The following is a 20,000-nucleotide window of genomic DNA, read 5'->3' as shown; positions in this document are numbered from 1 at the left end:
AGGATTCTTAATATAATAAAAAAAAAATACAAGACTAAAATTAACTTAAAATTCACAAAAAAGAACTAAAAATTGACAAGTAAAAACGAAAAAGTAAAAAGTACAAATACAAAACAAACACCAAGGCGCATCCAACCGTTAGCTGAGAAGGAAGGAGGTAGAATGACTAGACTTGGGCAAGAAGTTAAAACGTTGACTATGTCAGATAAAGCGGAGAAGATTAAACTCCACTATTCAACGAGGGAACAAGACGTTGGATATATAATGACTCTAGAGTGGTTAGGTAATCAGAGTCTTTAACTGAGCCTAAAATAGAGAAGTGTTGTTTCTTAACCTCTATCTTGCAATTGATTGCGTGATTTTTTATGTTGGATTGTTCAGGCCTACTTAATTTTTGACCCGTCCTAAAACTCAAGCCCATGTGACTGCAGTATCTCATCTACAGCAGCCTCCTATTCGATCCAACGTAAATTCCGGGACATCCCGGGCACGTAAATTTGTATACCACGCTAGATCGCATGAACTGCTGCAGACGATCTTTGAAGCAGAAAAAAGAATCATTTTGCTTGGTTGTTAGATATGAGTTTTATCTTTAGACATGGAATTTCACTTTCAATAATTCTAGTCAGGTGTTGTGAAAATTTGCTGTTGTATATATATAGTATGGAGGCTTACATTAGTTTCTTTGGTACGTCTATCATTGGAATGGGTGGTTTAAAATGCAAAGATAAAAGTTTGTTAACAATATTAAAAAATACATCCTTAGGGTACGAGTTTCGTTGGAAGATATTAGATAAAAAATAAATTTCTTTATGAAAGATATCCCAGTTTGATGAATACTTTATTGTTCTATGAACCAGAGTGGAGATGGCATTAAGCTTAAAACTCTTTTGACAAGAGCTATAAAAATTATTAGAAAGTCCCGTATATGTTTTCTTCTTAAAAACTGAAGTGTTAAAAATTGAATGATCCCTAGTAATACAAATATCAAGAAACGGTAAGGAATTACCGTTTTCGAGTTCCACAGTAAAATTAATGTTAGGGTGTTTCAAATTAATAAACTGTAAAAATTGTGAAGCTTGCCATTCGTATCTAAAAAGGGCGAAGGTATCGTCCACGTACCTTCTGTAGAACAATGGCTTAAAAGAATTAGGACAAGAATTCAAAAATTCTTGTTCAAGACTAGACATAAAAAAATTTGCGAATAATGGACTCAAGGGAGAATCCATGGCCACACCATCAACCTGAGAATATAATTTATTGTTAAAAACAAAAGCTGAGTCTTGAACGGCAAGTTCTAAAAATTGCTTAAAAAGAAGCTTATTAAAACCATGAAATAAAAATTCTTCACTTGGAAATATTCTATCAATTATGAGGTTTATAGTTTCATTAATAGGGACATTCGTAAACAACGACTCGACGTCAAAACTGGCCATAAAGAGTTCACCATCCTGTTTAGTTATTTGATCCTGAAACTCGTAACCGTTTTTAACATTGTATTGGTTAAAAGAAAACTCATTTAAAATTGACACTAAAAATTTACATATATTAAAAGATGGACTGCTGTAAGCTGCCATAATTGGTCTTATAGGCAACCCAGGCTTATGAATTTTCGGTAGTCCGTATAGAATGCTAAATGAAGAGCCAGAAACAAAAAGTTTTTTGTATGTATTTTCATCTAATATGTTTTTATTTTTTAGTTTCCTTTAAAATCTGTTAATTTTATCCTCACGTTTATAGATATCTAAAAAGTTAGGCTCTCCTAGAAGTTTAAATTTAGTGTTATCGGAGAGAATTTCTTCAATTTTAGTTGTATATTCAGTCTTGTTTAAGATTACAACAGCTTTTCCCTTGTCTGGCTTTCAGATAACTAGATCATCTCTTTTTTTCTAAGAAACGTGTTCCTTCGTGTTACACACGCACACACACGCACACACACACACACACACACACATATATATATATATATATATATATATATATATATATATATATATATATGTATGTATGTATGTATGTATGTATGTATCTAGTCTATCTATATATATATATATAATATATATATATATATATATATATATATATATATATATATATATATATAGCTATGTATATTTATATATAATCACCATTCTTATCTGCAAACAAGCTGGTTGCATTTTAGTATATGTGAAAATGTTGTTCCCATGATATTCATCCACCTAAAGCCAAAAGGTAAACAAATTCAACCAAGTGAAATTGACACAACTTTCGTAAATTATTTTTTAAACTGAACGAACGATTTATATCATAAGGAACTCTTTACTTTAATTTGTCCTTCCTTTTTTTAACTGTTACTTTTGGTTTGCTGTTCATCTTCTGAACTGTTTAAACAACACTTATTTCAATTGAACCTATTTAGTTTTATAATTATGATTTATGTTATGATATCTTTATTGCATCACGGCTAAAACATAATATAGAATTATAATAATGTGTTAGTCTTGCGATTCAAATTTTGTTTATTATTTTATGCATAACAAGGACTGGTAGTTGAATTTATTATTATTATTATTATTATTATTATTATTTCGGAAGGAGACCCTCTCGTAGACATGTTTTGTTAAAAATGACTGCTGCTTCAGCACTATTAATCTTATAAAGAGTCTTCTCTATCTTTCTGATGACGGCTTTCTCGTTGTTGCTTAGACTGGCGAGCAACGCACCGAAGGGCATGGTAAAATTCGGTTGAGTCATTTGATTTATTATTGCTTATACAATTCTCTCTCTCTCTCTCTCTCTCTCTCTCTCTCTCTCTCTCTCTCTCTCTCTAACGCGACGTTTCCGCCTGATCGACAGGACATTATCAAGCGATAACTGCTGAGGGACTGAATTCCAGTGGTTGTTGTTGTTGTTTAAGATTAAGCTGGCTTTATGCCAGCACGGGCTCTTGCTCACAGAGCAGCCCGTAGAGGACTAAATCCAAATTTTCCAGTGGCGAGTCCATCTCCTTTTATCGTGGGGTTGCGAGCTCTTGAGTACGGTCAGAGCACCTCTCCGGCAGGTCGAGTTTTTATTGTTCCCGGGAAGGTGACTCATACGGCGGGCATTGACGAGTCTTGCAGACCTTCTCAGGTAGGGGGTATCACCGGGAGCCTCTTGATTGGCTTCTACCTGCGTGACGTCACCCCTGGTATTATTCTCATGTCCGGTGTTCGTTCCATGCGCGCTGGTACTTTCGTTAGGGGGGAGGGGTGTGGTCCTCCTCACACACGTCGGTATCATGAACGCTTCTTGGGTGGTATTGAGGGGAGGCTTTTCCTCGAGGATGAGCAGCGCTTCTAGGAGACGCAGACGTCGTGGGTCAGGTGCTCTCCCGATGATCTTAATATTCCTGACGATGTCGTCTCTCGTGATGTTTCTGCGGTGTACTACAAGGGCGTGCTGCCTAATGGCGCCCTCCTGGGCGTGGCAGAAAATCCTTTTTGACAGGCGCATCGTCGTCATGCCGATGTAAATCCCAGGGCATCCTTGGGCGGGGCATACGTATCGGTAGACGACGTTGGACTGCTTCAGGGGGTCTCCTGCCGGTGGGGAGGGGTTGTTCTTCATCAGGAGGTCTTTCGTACGCCGATTCTTGTAGTAAATAATGAGGGACACTCTCTTTCCTTCCTCCATGGGGCGGACGTGTTTCCTCTATTATTTTCTTCATGGCTGCTTCTTCTTCCTTGTATTGGTGGTGCATGAAGGCTTTATAGAAAAGTTTGATATCCTCCGGGGGCGGAATGTTCCTTCTCTCTTCCTCCATCATGTACCACTTGTCAAGGGCGGCTCGAGTTTCTCGGTTTACGAGTTTGTTCGAGTACCCATTGTTAATTAGCATCTGGGATGCTCGGTCGAGTTCGAGGTGTGTGTCCTGCCACGTCGAACAGTGCGAGAGGGCCATCTTAACGAAGGCCCTGACGGTGGTGGTCTTGAACTGCGCAGGACACTCGCTATCACCCATTCAGACAAAGTCCGAGGTTCGTAGCTTTGGTGTAAACTGTAGTCGCCAACTTCTGATTCGTCTTCGTGACAAGGACGTCGAGGAAGGGGAGCCGATCGTTGCTGCCTACTCTCCTGCAGCACAGCGCACTCAACTTCACTGTCGAGTACAGCAGCAACGATCGGCTCTCCTTCCTCGACGTCCTTGTCACGAAGACGAATCAGAAGTTGGCGACTACAGTTTACACCAAAGCTACGAACCTCGGACTTTGTCTGAATGGTGATAGCGAGTGTCCTGCGCAGTTCAAGACCACCACCGTCAGGGCCTTCGTTAAGATGGCCCTCTCGCACTGTTCGACGTGGCAGGACACACACCTCGAACTCGACCGAGCATCCCAGATGCTAATTAACAATGGGTACTCGAACAAACTCGTAAACCGAGAAACTCGAGCCGCCCTTGACAAGTGGTACATGACGGAGGAAGAGAGAAGGAACATTCCGCCCCCGGAGGATATCAAACTTTTCTATAAAGCCTTCATGCACCACCAATACAAGGAAGAAGAAGCAGCCATGAAGAAAATAATAGAGGAACACGTCCGCCCCATGGAGGAAGGAAAGAGAGTGTCCCTCATTATTTACTACAAGAATCGGCGTACGAAAGACCTCCTGATGAAGAACAACCCCTCCCCACCGGCAGGAGACCCCCTGAAGCAGTCCAACGTCGTCTACCGATACGTATGCCCCGCCCAAGGATGCCCTGGGATTTACATCGGCATGACGACGATGCGCCTGTCAAAAAGGATTTTCTGCCACGCCCAGGAGGGCGCCATTAGGCAGCACGCCCTTGTAGTACACCGCAGAAACATCACGAGAGACGACATCGTCAGGAATATTAAGATCATCGGGAGAGCACCTGACCCACGACGTCTGCGTCTCCTAGAAGCGCTGCTCATCCTCGAGGAAAAGCCTCCCCTCAATACCACCCAAGAAGCGTTCATGATACCGACGTGTGTGAGGAGGACCACACCCCTCCCCCCTAACGAAAGTACCAGCGCGCATGGAACGAACACCGGACATGAGAATAATACCAGGGGTGACGTCACGCAGGTAGAAGCCAATCAAGAGGCTCCCGGTGATACCCCCTACCTGAGAAGGTCTGCAAGACTCGTCAATGCCCGCCGTATGAGTCACCTTCCCGGGAATCAATAAAAACTCGACCTGCCGGAGAGGTGCTCTGACCGTACTCAAGAGCTCGCAACACCACGATAAAAGGAGATGGACTCGACACTGCTCTCAGTTACGTAATAGTCGCGCACAGGCGCGCTACGTAACACGTTACGTCATCCTTGCGCTTATTAGCCGAAATTACGTCGATGGCAGAGAAACGTCCGACGTCTCCTGGCCCCCAGCATGTGGACCCGCCCTCTCCCGACGACCAAGGCTTTCAGAGAGTCCAAAAGAAAAGGAAAAAAGCCCTTATGAGTGTCATCAACCTCCCATATTCCCCGACTGCTGCACCATCTACCACGACCTCTGCACCACCTACCAAGGCACTTCCCAAATTCAGGACAATTTCCCAGCACGATCAAACATCCTATGAAGCTGCTCTAGCACTTGAGAAGAAATATCCCACTGCAAAACTTCAAGCCCGACCGAATCTCAAAGGGGAATTTATTATTACCCCGAAAGATGAACAGTCTGCAGAACTCTTAAGAACGGATTCTTCATGTCTTCTCTTGGACCCAGCTTCAAAGCTATCAAAGGCAATGATCTGCAAGGTCCCTAAGTACAGTGATGCTCAAATCTCATGCGACATGTTTCCATAGGATTTTGTTCAAAATTCATTAACTGGCAACCTAACATGCTCTATATCTATCTATTATTTCAATGCGGAAACGCGATTATTGAATACAATAAGGTCATAATATGCTTCATAAGAGTGAAATCTGTTATATATTTCAAAACTGTAAGAAAATGTCACGTATAGCAAATTTCAGAAAAATCTCTTTCGAAACATTTTCAAAACTTTCGTTCACACATCGCTGAAGCATTTAACCAAAATGAAGTTATCATCAAGCATCAGTTCAAATGTTAAATAAAAAAACGAAAAAAAATTGTCATAGCATTAACAATGTTTCAAAACCAAGCATAAAATTTTAACTAGTCTTATTTGACGGCTTTTACACCTCAGTGCTGAAAAAAATGTAAAAATATATATACAAAAGTAGAATGCGCCCACCAATATCAACGTGTGAGGGGAGCGTGTGTGATGGATCATTAGTGTCGGTGCAACAACAACCACCCAGTGTAACATAAGTAGGTCTACACTGACTAGCGACAATGAAATTATCTTGAAAACATTTACATTATATGTTTTAGAAGAATATTATGATTTTCATACATAATTATTTGTTATAATTCTTAAATATTTCAAAAATGATGGCCTACTTGCAAATATTCGCATATGCAAGTATTCTTTTGTCAAAGCCAAGATATTGTTCCTAGGCCTAGGTGTTAGATTTCTTTACTTTACACTTAACAGTCGCATCTCTTTATTAACAATTTCTGGCCAGAAAGCAAATGAGGTTATCAACACATTCTTGCACTTTAAGTTACCTTATGAAAGAATAAATTATACACCAAAAGCGAGCAGACGGAATTTTAAGAAAATAATATTTTAAACCAGTTGAAAAACAAGTGTTCCATACGTCTTGATAGTTAATACTTATGATATTTCGATTAATAGCCATCTTCTCCATATAATCAAAATCAGCAGCATCTTTTATTCCTCAAAGAACAGGTAATCTTTGCAAATAAAAACATTAGTAACAGATTACATTTCATAAGACTTAGAATATCTTTTAGGCCTATAAATCATTTTGCAACATACAGCCAGCTTAAACGCAGTCTAAAACTTCAACATTCAAAGAAAACTGGTTGTAATTCATATTCTATCGTATTCATCAAAGAACAGGTAATCTCTACAAATAAATTCATTAGTAACAGATTAGGCTACATCTCAGAAGGCATAGATTATTTCTTTGGGCCTATGAAACATTTTGCAACATACAGGCAGCTTAAACACAGCATAAACTTCAACATTCAAAGAAAAGTGGTTGTAATTCATATTCCTACTTTGAAAATATTGTCATGACTGTTGAGCTTATTAGGTCTACTGTCATAATGCTGCAGACGTACTAGTTATGTTGACCAGTCCGAGGAGCATGTTAAGGGCGCTTTCATTGATGGCACCGCTAACCTTAACACACCGCACTTTGAACTAAGCAACGTAAAAAATATCAGTTCAAATCACACAGATTACGAATCATACAAATGCATAAAAGGGGTCATATTTATATAACCATAAGGAAAATAGGGCTAGCTGTGAATTCGCAAACTTGTCCACATGTATGACTTTAGAAAAAAAAAGTTTAATACTACTTGGCAACGTCACGTTGAGTCTAAGAATCTGGACGATACAAAAAGAATCATGTCGCATGAGATTTGAGCCCCACTGTACGTCTCTTTGGACCGAATTTTGGAAGTACCAGGAATAATGACTGCTTCACGTTGCACAGTGAAAAACAAAGATGGAACAGAGGAACAAACTCTGAAAGTTGAAGCAACATTCAAAGGCCAAATCCCAGACACCATCAGCCTTGGGATACTTGGGACCTACAAGACCGAAGCCTTTATCCCCGAACCTCTCAGGTGTTTCAAGTGCCAGAGGTTTGGGCATCACAGGAGAGAGTGCACGGCCCAGCATGTCTGTGGAATCTGCAGCCAGAAGCATGAGACCGACGTTTGCCTCAACAAATTCAAAGCAAAAGGCCACACCGTTGCCCGATGCCCAAACTGCCATCAGTCTCATCATGCATGGTTCAAGGGGTGCCCTGTCAGACTGGAAAAAATCTGGAGGATGAAGGGCATTTCCCCACCGCCAGCAAGACCTCGAGAACGACCACCATGTGAACCTCGTATTGATCCAAGAACTAATCGACCACCTCCACCACAAGCTCTTCAACCTGCCCCTGCAGAACACCCCAAACCTCGTCATTATATCCCAAACCCCTCATCCTTTCCTTCCCTCCAACCTCCAATTCCCAAACCCCTTCCAACCCCCCCGACCCCTAAGGTTATTCCCTCAACCCCTCAGTTTATTCCCCCAACCCCTCAGGTTATTCCTCCAGCCTTTGCATCACCGAAGACGCCGACTCCTGCTCGTGTCGAAGCAGGAACTCAGACAGAACAAGCACCAGTTGAAGATATGCAGTTCGAGACAACTACTGAAGCTCCCGTTCTGTATGCCGAAGCTGGAACGCAAACAGAGGATTTCACACCTAAGAAAGAACTCAAATCTGTCGCCTCTGGAAGTGAATTCCGCTTCGTAGGAGAACAAGGGATAAACAAGCTCCTGATGACCTATGACGAATTCAATGCCTTCGTTCATCGAGCCCTATCCGACAAACATTACACTTTTAACGAACGACTGTTTACAGAGATCTTCCAGGAAGCCCTCAACTTTGAGATCTCCCTCCCAGATGATTTCCTCCAATCTGAATTTCGATTCAGAACTCCTCAAAGGCAATTACCCATTCTGCAATAGAACGATCATCAACTGTTCTCTGAGCTCGTCCACGTTCTGTTGGACCTAGAGATCAGTTCCAGATGACCTCCTTCGTGAAAAGTGCTGTTTATAGCATTAACTGCTTTTTCTTTTACTAAACAATCCTCCTTTCCCCTCCGTTTTTCGGCCGCCTCACGTCTAACGACCGAATATTTCAACTGTCACTCTAACTACCGCTTAAGCTGTTGTTTACTTTTGTTTTGCTTTCTCTAAAACTTATAATATTTCGTTTTTCTCTCGCCGAATCTCTATTACTAACGATCGGCACTTTTTATTCTATTGTCTTTAAGTGAAATATGGTACTTGAACTCCATAGAGTTGTGTGCTTTTTTTTTCCGTTTTTCTACGACTATAAATTTTTCGTTTTCCTTACTGGCTATCTCTGACTCGCCAGGACTCGCTACTATCGATCTTTATCTCCTACTAATGGGTACCTTAGGGTTTAAAGGGGTTTGTAACCTTGCCTGTTCACCTTTCCTTTCCTTTTTCAAATCATACCATCTCACTTGCATAACCCATAGAATCATGAATAAAGGCTCACCTCATATCCTTAAAAATCACCTTTCCACATCCAAAATTTCAAATGACCTACGGGCTGCTCTATGAGCAAGAGCTCGTGCTGGCATAAAGCCAGCTTAATCTTCAACAACAACAACACTGATCTACGGGCTGCTCTGTGAGCAAGAACCCGTGCTGGCATAAAGCCAGCTTAATCTTAAACAACAACACTGGAATTCAGTCCCTCAGCAGTTATCGCTTGATAATGTCCTGTCGATCAGGAGGAAACGTCGCGTTAGAGAGAGAGAGAGAGAGAGAGAGAGAGAGAGAGAGAGAGAGAGAGAGAGAGAGAGAGAGAATTGTATAAGCAATAATAAATCAAATGACTCAACCGAATTTTACCATGCCCTTTGGTGCGTTGCTCGCCAGTCTAAGCAACAACGAGAAAGCCGTCATCAGAAAGATAGAGAAGACTCTTTATAAGATTAATAGTGCTGAAGCAGCAGTCATTTTTAACAAAACATATTATTATTATTATTATTATTATTATTATTATTATTATTATTATTATTATTATTATTATTATTATTATTATTATTACACACGGACGTAGCGTCTGCTAATTGATTAAATGCTAAGAAGAGATCATAGCTAAGTCTTTTGTAAGATGAATGTGTAAGAAAATAAAAAAATAATCAAATCATGTTTTCTCGTGGAAAAATACGAGACGTTGGAGACGCAGGTCTAAGAGCAAAGTAAACAACATTTAAGCAAACTAAGGAGGACTCTGAGAAAGGAAGAGGCTTTCAGGAAAGTCTTCGCTCACGAGAAAACATCATTTTCGGCGGCCATGTTTCAGGAAGCTTTTAAAAACAGGCACGGAATTGATGGAAAAAGTAAATAATAATTTTTTTTGTATATTTTATGCTTTTTGAATTGATAATGTAGAAAGTAAATACTAATTTACACACACACACACACACACACACACACACACACACACACACACACATATATATATATATATATATATATATATATATATATATATATATATATATATATATAGATATAGATATATATAACACACTAACATGCAGGCTAAGGGTACCCTAAATTTCATAAGTAGAGAAAAGTTCGATAAATGAATTAGATAGGTATATAGACAAATACATAGATTAATGAATAAATTAAACGTTTATTTAAAAATATAATAATATATATATATTAATTAATTAATTAATTAACTATATAAATAAAAAAAATAAATATTATGAGGAAGATCGATAGGTTCTACAGAGGTTTCTACTCTTGCAATAAGTCATGAAAACATTAAGTTTTAAGAGATTAAAGCACTTATGAAAAATATTTTTCTTTTTCCCATAGTAATATATTTAGTGATATATTTTCACCATTTCAGATTTTCCAGTGTTTCGCTAAGTATTTTTAAATGACAATGATTTATGTGATTGACGCGTGAATGAAACTTCATTCATCAAATAAAGGGAATTTTGAATCTCGTTCTAGGCTTCGGAATGAGATCAGTTTTTATTTTAAAGAAAGCGGAATACTTCCTTTTAATGCAACTCTTTTTGGAAAGTTTCTTTGTCAGTTTTGCTGCCAAATAACGTTGGAAAGGATTAAGTTTGTTTCTGTATTCAGAGTAAAAAAAGGACCCAATTTAAATTTGAAATGGCTTCAATGTGTCAATTCCAAAAGAAGCCAAAGAATCATACTGGAGGTTTTCCTCCCAAGGCTAAACGGAGCAGACAGTTTTTGGAAGAGATGCGTATGCTCTTCAGGCTATTTATTGAGGCATAAACGTATCTTCCCAGCAATACCTTTATTCTTATCGACAGATGCAACGTCTTCGCGCAATTGCGTCGATTTCTTGTTTCCTTTACGGTTCTCTCGACAACACAGCTCAGTTTGATGCTTCGTTTCACGGCTTTATTCTCGGATTGCAAGGTCTTACTGCTATCACGAAAGGATGATGGTCGTCATTTACAGGCAAACTGTTCTTAGACGAAGAATTGTCTCAACATTTGTTTGCATTTTTCGTATCAGACCTATTTCTGGGAAGGGATGGAAGTATTGCTCAGGAACTCAGCATTCGAATCAATTGTTTAAATGTCTGTTCCTTTCTGTGTATTATTATTTTTTCATTAGATGAAAGCCATTACGTGGAACAAGCACACAGGCGTCATTGACTGGAAATTCACGCTTCTCAAAGAATGTTGATTTTAGCCTCCCACCGCAGACCCCCCACTGCAGCAGTAACTGATCATGATACAGAGCCAGTGATTTTTCATCGGCCTGAGAAAGGCGTGAACCGGCCACATCTGACAGGTATTCGCAACGCTATCCACCATACCAACGGACCAGCTAATGGATGGTGTTTATATTTATCTATTTTCTGCAGATAATTGTATGAAATTTAATTAAAGTAAAGGTAATCACGCCCAACAACGGAGTCTCTCTTTGAAGCATCTCATATTAAAGCGGGAAGACATTTTATCACCTAAACATTATCAGCAGGAAAGAAACGTAACTATTAAAACCATATAATTATAGTATGCCTGTTGTTTCCTACCTTCTCACATCTATTTAAAGCCTGCTAAATATTTTAAAATTTGCTTATTCCCTCAGTGACAAAACTTTGTAACAGAGAACTCTTTCCATTGCACTGTACCCAATTTTTCTGGGCTTCCGCAAAGACTGTTTTGATTGGTTCCTCCGAATCTGATGACCTTACCAATAGCGGTAATAAAGGCAGAATTGAGTAAGTGAAGAATGGGTAGCGGAATCCGTAGGGTTTATCATAAATTGTTAAGTAAAACTTTTTATCATTCTCTCAGTTTACCGTAACTGATAACTTTTATTATTGGAAGTTTTAATTTTTAGAGTGATTACATCGTAAATAGTTTCGTTTTTAAAAAAGGGAGAATAATTTTATTTATAAATATATGAGCATTCGCATAGCATTTCGATTATACGGCGGTGAGCTTTGAAGCTTAGGAAAAGTTCTAATCATATCCTCAAATATAATAATAAAAATTTAACTTTGTCTCTCCTGTTACAACAATTTCAGGCCAGAAACTGCGCTGACCAAAACTCCAGTATTTTACCTGCCATTTTCAAACTTACGAGACCTATTTTGTCTGGTGTTTCTGCTGTTTGATCCTGTTACTAAATCCGGTGCTTTTATTAAACGGGTTTTTCTGTATCTGAAATTCTTGGGAAAGCGCACAGTTTCAATGTCAGTTCTCGGAATAATAAAGTCTGGGTTATTACGGTTCTAGTTTTCGCTCATTCAGGTAAAGATGCTACTCCCAATTTTAATGATCGATTTTGAGAGAGAGAGAGAGAGAGAGAGAGAGAGAGAGAGAGAGAGACTTCCCTAAGCTAACTTTATTTTAAGAGTGAAGGTACAGGGCCGGGTACAGGTAGGGTCAATTCTACTTGGGCGTAATTTATTCCTGGGTTATTTGATACTTTAAATTTGAAACTGTTACCTGTATGTATGTATGTATATATGTATATGTATGTATGTATGTAAGTATGTATGTATGTATGTATGTATGTATGTATGTATGTATGTATGTATGTATGTATGTATGTATGTCTGAAATTCAAGGAAGAATGTTATTACACCTTAGTGTTTAGAGAATTATGAGAGAATGAAGTTTTTTCTGTCTCTGTCTTTAATTTATCTTGGCATTCTTATTTTATTTAAGACAGCTACATATCACTGTAAGCAGGTTTTAATGTCTAATACCTGAGAGAGAGAGAGAGAGAGAGAGAGAGAGAGAGAGAGAGAGAGAGATTCTTTTGACTCGAAATAATTCAGGAGTCTTCTTTCCCACACTTTGGGGTCAATTTTCACAGCTCTCTCTCTCTCTCTCTCTCTCTCTCTCTCTCTCTCTCTCTCTCTCTCTCTCAGTAGCTATTTTGCTTGGTAAGACGTTCCCGCGCACAGTCTGATTAATCAACAGATATCACGCGTTTAACATACGTCTAGAATTTGAGAAGTATCTAGAAGTGTTCGTGAACTGTCTGTGATAAGATTAGTGTGAAAATAGTAGGATAAAGCGTCTACTTAGTCAGTTTATCAAGCGAAATACTGTAAATCAGATCAAGATGGCAGTAAGTTCCAACTGTGGTAAGAAATGGCGAAATTTAGCGTGTTTAGCAGATTCGCAATACGATGAGGTAGCAGGAAGGGAGCTGGCATTTCTCATCTATGAGATCAACAACAGCCCTAACCAAAAAGATACAAAAGCATTCATAGATATATTAGAAGCTTATGACCCTTGAAACTGGAACAAATCAACAGAAAACATCTTGAAAATGATTGAAGAAGTTCCAAATAAAATCCAAGTGGTCAAGAGAATCAAAGAAAATTTACCTAAATCAACATATTCCGACAAAGAAAATTAATAAGGTGAACATTGTGAATATCCTAATTGATGCAATAGGAAAAAGAATGCCAAAAGCATGCAAACTGTGTAAGGTGTGGTATAGTATAGTTAATCCACAAAACCTGATCAGAAAATGTTCTGCACGCAACATTCCGACGCATCCTCAATGTGCTGAAGTAATGCAAGATATGAGAAAGGATACCAGAATATTTTGCTCAACATGTCTATCATGGATAGACAATGTTATTAAATCAAGACTGAATGTACAAATAGTTGAGGATGAAGAAGAAGAGGAAGAGGAAGATGAAAACGGAAGAGAGGTAAACAAAACTGAAATGACAGAAAAAAATAAGGAAAGCAAAGAACAAGATAAAAGTATGGATGCAGAGATACTCATTGATACTACATATGAGGCAATCAAGCAGCATACATACAAAGAAATAAATTACGACATGACAACACAAAAGAAAATCCCGAAGAGGCTCTACCCAGATCTGAACAATGATGGGAAAGAGGAAAAAATAGACAAGAAAGACAAAGTCTGCAACCTTTTGAAAAGAGGGAATTGCAGATTCGGAGAAAGATGTTACTACAAACATCCTAAGGTATGTCACAAATATGAAATATATGGTAAATGTGCATACCTACACGACTATGAAGATGATTGCAGAGATCTACATCCAAAAATATGCAAAAACCTAAAAGAAGGAAAAGGATGTAAGTTCGACAAAAAATGTAAATATATGCACCCTGTAGCCATGAATCAAAATCAAATAAATAATCAATCAAATAATAAAATCCAAAATGAGAAACAAACAAATAAAGAGAGGAACAAAGAATATGAGGTGAAAGAAAAAAACCAGTCGTCACCGCGATATGCAGTGTCAGCAAAATATTTTCAAGCATCAGCTCCAAGATACAACTTAAGAGATAAGAAAAGAACTGTATTTATCATGCAAGAGGATATTGCAGATACGGAGAAAATTGCAGATTCAGACACAAATTGAATAATTATGATGAAGGAAGATCAAATATTATGGAAAAGTTGGATTTATTAATGTCAGAATTTCTGGAAATGAAGAAAAGAACAACATACTAGAACAGGAAAGAGACATGGGAAAATCCTTATAATTACCCATATTAAATGAAGGAGAAAACACGCAAACCATCATAGTGATGAATGCGCAGGGTTTAGTTACGAGTAACTCAAAAAGAAAAATAGAGTACTTAGAAGAACTAACCCAAATTGAAAAGAAAATAGATATAATGAATATAAGTGAAACCTGGTATTCCCAAGAGACTGGGAATGACGATCAAATAAAAGGGTTCCAAACTTATAGATCAGATAGAAAAAATAGGAATCAAGGGGGAACTGCAATATATGGGAAAGACAAAAAACTAGGAAAAATATATGAGAAATACAGTAACTCAGAATGTGAACTAATAGCGGTAGAATTTGAATCTGAAAAATTAATGAACATAGTAATATATATACCCGCTAATACTAAAGAGTTTGACATAATAATAGAAAAATTGGATGATATATGTAGAAATCACAAGGACTGGACTATTCTCCTATCTGGAGACTTTAACTTTCCTTTCGTAGACTGGAAAGAACGAATAGGAGATTGTGGTTGTATTTATACATATAAAAAAGAGAGTAATAGTAGTGCAGAAGATAAGGGGCAATTCGAAAAGCTATTAGATATGCTACTAGAATACAACATTCAGCAAATAGATCACCTGCCAACAAGAAAGGAAAATACTTTAAACCTAGTATTTGTGAACGAGGTGAATTATGTTAAAGAAATAATAGTTTATAATGCGATTATTTCAGACCATAAGGTCATAGAATTAACAGTCCATTCCAAAGCAGGTGAAAACAGAGATAAGCAAGAAATGAAAAAGTGGGAAGGATATGGAAAATACAACTTCTATAGTAAAAATATAAAATGGTCAGAAATAAATGAAAAATTAAACAAAGATTGGGATAACATTTTCGTAAGTGATGACATAAGGGTCAATACGGAGATATTATATAAAATATTAGAGAAAATAGTGGATAAATATATAGCGAAGAAGAAAAGTAAACATCAGTCATGCATACCAAGAGTCAGAAGGATCTTTCCAGAAAATCAGAAAGTGGAAAAAAGGTCTTGCAAAAGAAAAAAAATGCATGGAAAGTTATAGAACTAAAAAGTAAGATAGAAAAAGCAGAACAAAAGATTATACAATCAAAAGAAAATGAAAAACGGGACTTGGAAGAAAAAACCCTAGTAAATATCAAGCAAAACCCCAAACTAATATACTCGTACACGAAAAAGATGAATAAAAGAAGAATAGAAATAGGCCCTCTAAGAATTGAAGGGAAATTAACGAATGAAAAAAAGGAAATATGCAACATATTGGCAGAACGATATAAGAGAGAATTCACCCCTAGAATTGATAATGAAGATAATGATATAGAAGTAAGGGACGAAAATAGTGAATATTTAGCAGACATAGATATTAATGAAGCTGATATTGTGCAGGCTATTAATGAAATTGTAAATGGAGCTGCTGCAGGGCCTGATGGAGTCCCTGCTATTTTGTTAAAGAAAGTAGTTCATTCTATCGCAAAGCCACTTGCAATATTATTAAGACAAAGTGTAGATACAGGCAAGATTTATGATGAGTACAAATTAGCATATATTACCCCTACTTTCAAAAGTGGATCAAGACTAGAGGCAAGTAATTATAGGCCTGTGAGTCTAACATCACATATTATGAAAGTGTATGAAAGGGTAATGAAGAAAAGTATTATGAAACATTTAATAAAAAATAATTTGTTCAATATAGGAAAACATGGTTTCGTACCCGGAAAAAGTACCAAACCCAACTGTAAGTCTACCGTGAGAACATATACAAAAATATGAAAAGCGGAAATGAAACAGATGTGGTTTATCTAGACTTTGCAAAAGCTTTTGACAAGGTAGATCATAATATATTAGCGAAGAAAATGAGAAAACACAATATCGTGGATAAAGTATGAAGATGGTTAAAAGAATTTTTACACAACAGAAAACAGATAGTTATTGCAAACGATGAGAAATTGGATGAAGCTAAGGTAATATCCGGTGTGCCACAGGGTACGGTGTTAGCTGCATTACTGTTTGTTATTATGATTGCAGACATAGACAGTAATGTTAAGGACTCGGTAATGAGTAGTTTCGCCGATGACACAAGAATAACTAGAGAAATTACTTGTGATGAAGATAGGAACGTGCTACAAAGAGACCTTAACAAAGTATATGATTGGGCAGAGGTAAGTAGGATGGTATTTAACTCTGATAAATTTGAATCAATAAATTATGGAGACAGAGAAGGAAATCTATATGCATATAGGGGACCTAATAATGAGGCAATCACAAATAAGGAAGCAGTTAAAGACCTTGGTGTGATGATGAATAGGAACATGTTATGCAATGATCAAAAAGCAATTCTATTGGCAAAATGTAAAGCATAAATGGGAATGTTACGACACTTCAAAACAAGAAAAGCTGAACACATGATTATGCTTTATAAAACATATGTTCGTAGTCCACTTGAATATTGCAATATAATATGGTACCCACACTATCAAAAGGATATTGCACAAATAGTGAGTGTACAAAGGTCCTTTACAGCTAGAATAGAAGAAGTTAAGGACCTTAACTACTGGGAAAGACTACAACCCTTAAAATTATATAGTCTAGAAAGAAGAAGAGAACGCTATATGATAATTCAGGCATGGAAACAGATTGAAGGAGTAGCCAAAGACATCATGGAGCTAAAAATATCAGAAAGAGCAAGCAGAGGTAGATTAATAGTGCCCAAAAATATACCAGGAAAAATAAGGAAAGCACACAGGACATTAATCCACTACGCACCAGCATCGATAATGCAGCGTCTATTCAGTGCGTTGCCAGCTCATCTGAGGAATATATCAGGAGTGAGCGTAGATGTGTTTAAGAATAAGCTCGACAAATATCTAAACTGCATCCCAGACCATCCAAGATTGGAAGATGCAAAATATACCGGAAGATGTACTAGCAACTCTCTGGTAGACATTGGAGGTGCCTCACACTGAGGGACATGGGGCAACCCGAACAAGATGTAAGGTCTGTAAGGTAAGATCTGTAAGGTCTCTCTCTCTCTCTCTCTCTCTCTCTCTCTCTCTCCAAAGAGAGGAAGGTTAAAATTTCCTTTGGGAGGAATCTGCCTAAAATGCAAAGGCACTAAAAGGAAAGTCCTGACTTTTACCTTCAGCATGAAAAGGAATTCTGTGTAACTCTATCAAAACTGGGAAGTATATTAAATTTCAAGTAAATATGATTTATTTTTTATATTTTATGACGTACGTATGACGATGGTTGTAATTAGTACTGTACTTCCTTAACGTTTGATATTTCGTGATATGTCAGAAGTTATGATGTATTTGGCAAGAGAAGTATCATTATTTTGGGGGCTTCTTTAACGCATAGTTTTTATGTGAATAAAGAAGGAATTTCATGTCTTTTATGCTTATGAGTTTTGGCCAAAGACCTTTAATTCTAGACTCAGTATTGATTTGTTATATACCTTCATTGTTAGTTTTTCGTTTGTTTTATAACTATACATACAAAATAACAAACTAACTAAGATACAGAATGTATTGCAAGTCTGACATTAGATCTCATTTAGAAGTAGTGGTGCTTATGGTTTTAGTAATGAATATGTAAATTCAGGGAACGATTTTGTCATGTACTATATTGCTTAAGCATGCCAACGATATGCAACTGGTTAATAGGAAGCAGAAAAATAATATTGAATCAATTCACAGGAAATATTAAATATTTAAGGGTTGAAGGAAAGAAACATGAAGGAGAGAGAGAGAGAGAGAGAGAGAGAGAGAGAGAGAGAGAGAGAGAGAGAGAGAGAATGATCATAATGAGAAGTAATTAGAACAGTGCAAAGATTTCCTTGTGAGAAACAATATATAAAAAGCAGATACATATAAAATAGAAGAAATAAGGATGGGATCTTTGGCACTGAAATAGCCAAACTGTTTGCTATTAAATGATCGGGAAAAATAAGAAAGAGTGAGAATGAAAAGTTAATGAGAGAGGAAAACGGATGAATGAAAACATTCCAATTTAACGGCAGAAGACAAGAAGTGGTTACCTGTCGGGTGTCACGAAACATCGCCCAAGAGGAGGACCGAGTTGCTCTCAGAGATGGATGGCGCACCGACCAAAGTCGTATCCGAAGATTAAAAATAATGAAGACATATTACGAGTTAAAAGATTAAACGAATTACCTATGGAAAGGAAAGCAATGAGAAGGCACCTCGTTATATGAGAGCGGTGCTACAAATAGAAATATCGAACTATCTTTAATAAAGCAATGTATATATATATATATATATATATATATATATATATATATATATATATATATATATATATATATATATATATATACATTGCTTTATTAAAGATAGTTCGATATTTCTATTTGTAGCACCGCTCTCATATAACGAGGTGCCTTCTCATTGCTTTCCTTTCCAGCTTAGATATTTGTCGAGCTTATTCTTAAACACATCTACGCTCACTCCTGATATATTCCTCAGATTAGCTGGCAACGCACTGGATAGACGCTTTCAACCTTTCAACCTTTATTGTTTTATTTTCTGTAAACTTCAAATTTTTTCCAGGTTTTGTGCCAGATAAATCTGCATCAGAATAACAGATTGATCAAGAAATTAAACGTCAGTATGGTATTTGTAATTTAAGAAACAAAAAATCACCGTCTTCTCTCTATATTTAACATTCAGTAACAAAAAACTCAACGAATGCTTACAAAATAAGGCAGATTCCATATTGCATTATGAAAATACTTAAAAGGTACCACGCTAGGACCTTATTTCAGAGGCATCCGAGCTTAAAGATTATAAAGCACTCTTGCGTTTCATTTTCGTTAAATTTTTCCTGCTAAAACCTAGTTTCAGCTGCGTTCGAGCTTCAAGATAAAAAGCACTCGTCCGTTCCCTTTCCGATTTGTATACTTCACGACACCCAGGAACACCATGTATTGCCATCCGCAGGGCCCGCAAAACAATGAAACTGGATAGAAAATGTCCCGTACAAATAACGTTCAGAACTTAATTATAATTCAGCATTAAAACTGAACTCACTGAAAATATCAGGAGCTACAAAATACATCTGCCTAAACTCTAATATCTGGATAACCTTAAGAGATTAATCCGATAAGCAATTTTCACGAATGCCAGCCTTCGCCTGTCATGGGCAGAACTAGCTGGCTAAAAGTTTAAAAGATAATAAATCTTAAGTTTACTCACCGGAAAACGTTGACTGAAAAATACTTTACCCGTCGTTAATCCATTCGTGAAGCAACCAACTTCACAAGCTCAAGGGCTGGAATCTACTGCCAAAATTGACCACAGCCTTACAACAACCCCCGCCCCCTTCTGA

This window comes from Macrobrachium nipponense, chromosome 7 (assembly GCF_015104395.2).
Source record: "Macrobrachium nipponense isolate FS-2020 chromosome 7, ASM1510439v2, whole genome shotgun sequence".
Classification (NCBI taxonomy): domain Eukaryota; kingdom Metazoa; phylum Arthropoda; class Malacostraca; order Decapoda; family Palaemonidae; genus Macrobrachium; species Macrobrachium nipponense.
The sequence above is the reverse complement of the archived record's forward strand: the minus strand, read 5'-3'. Positions refer to the sequence as shown.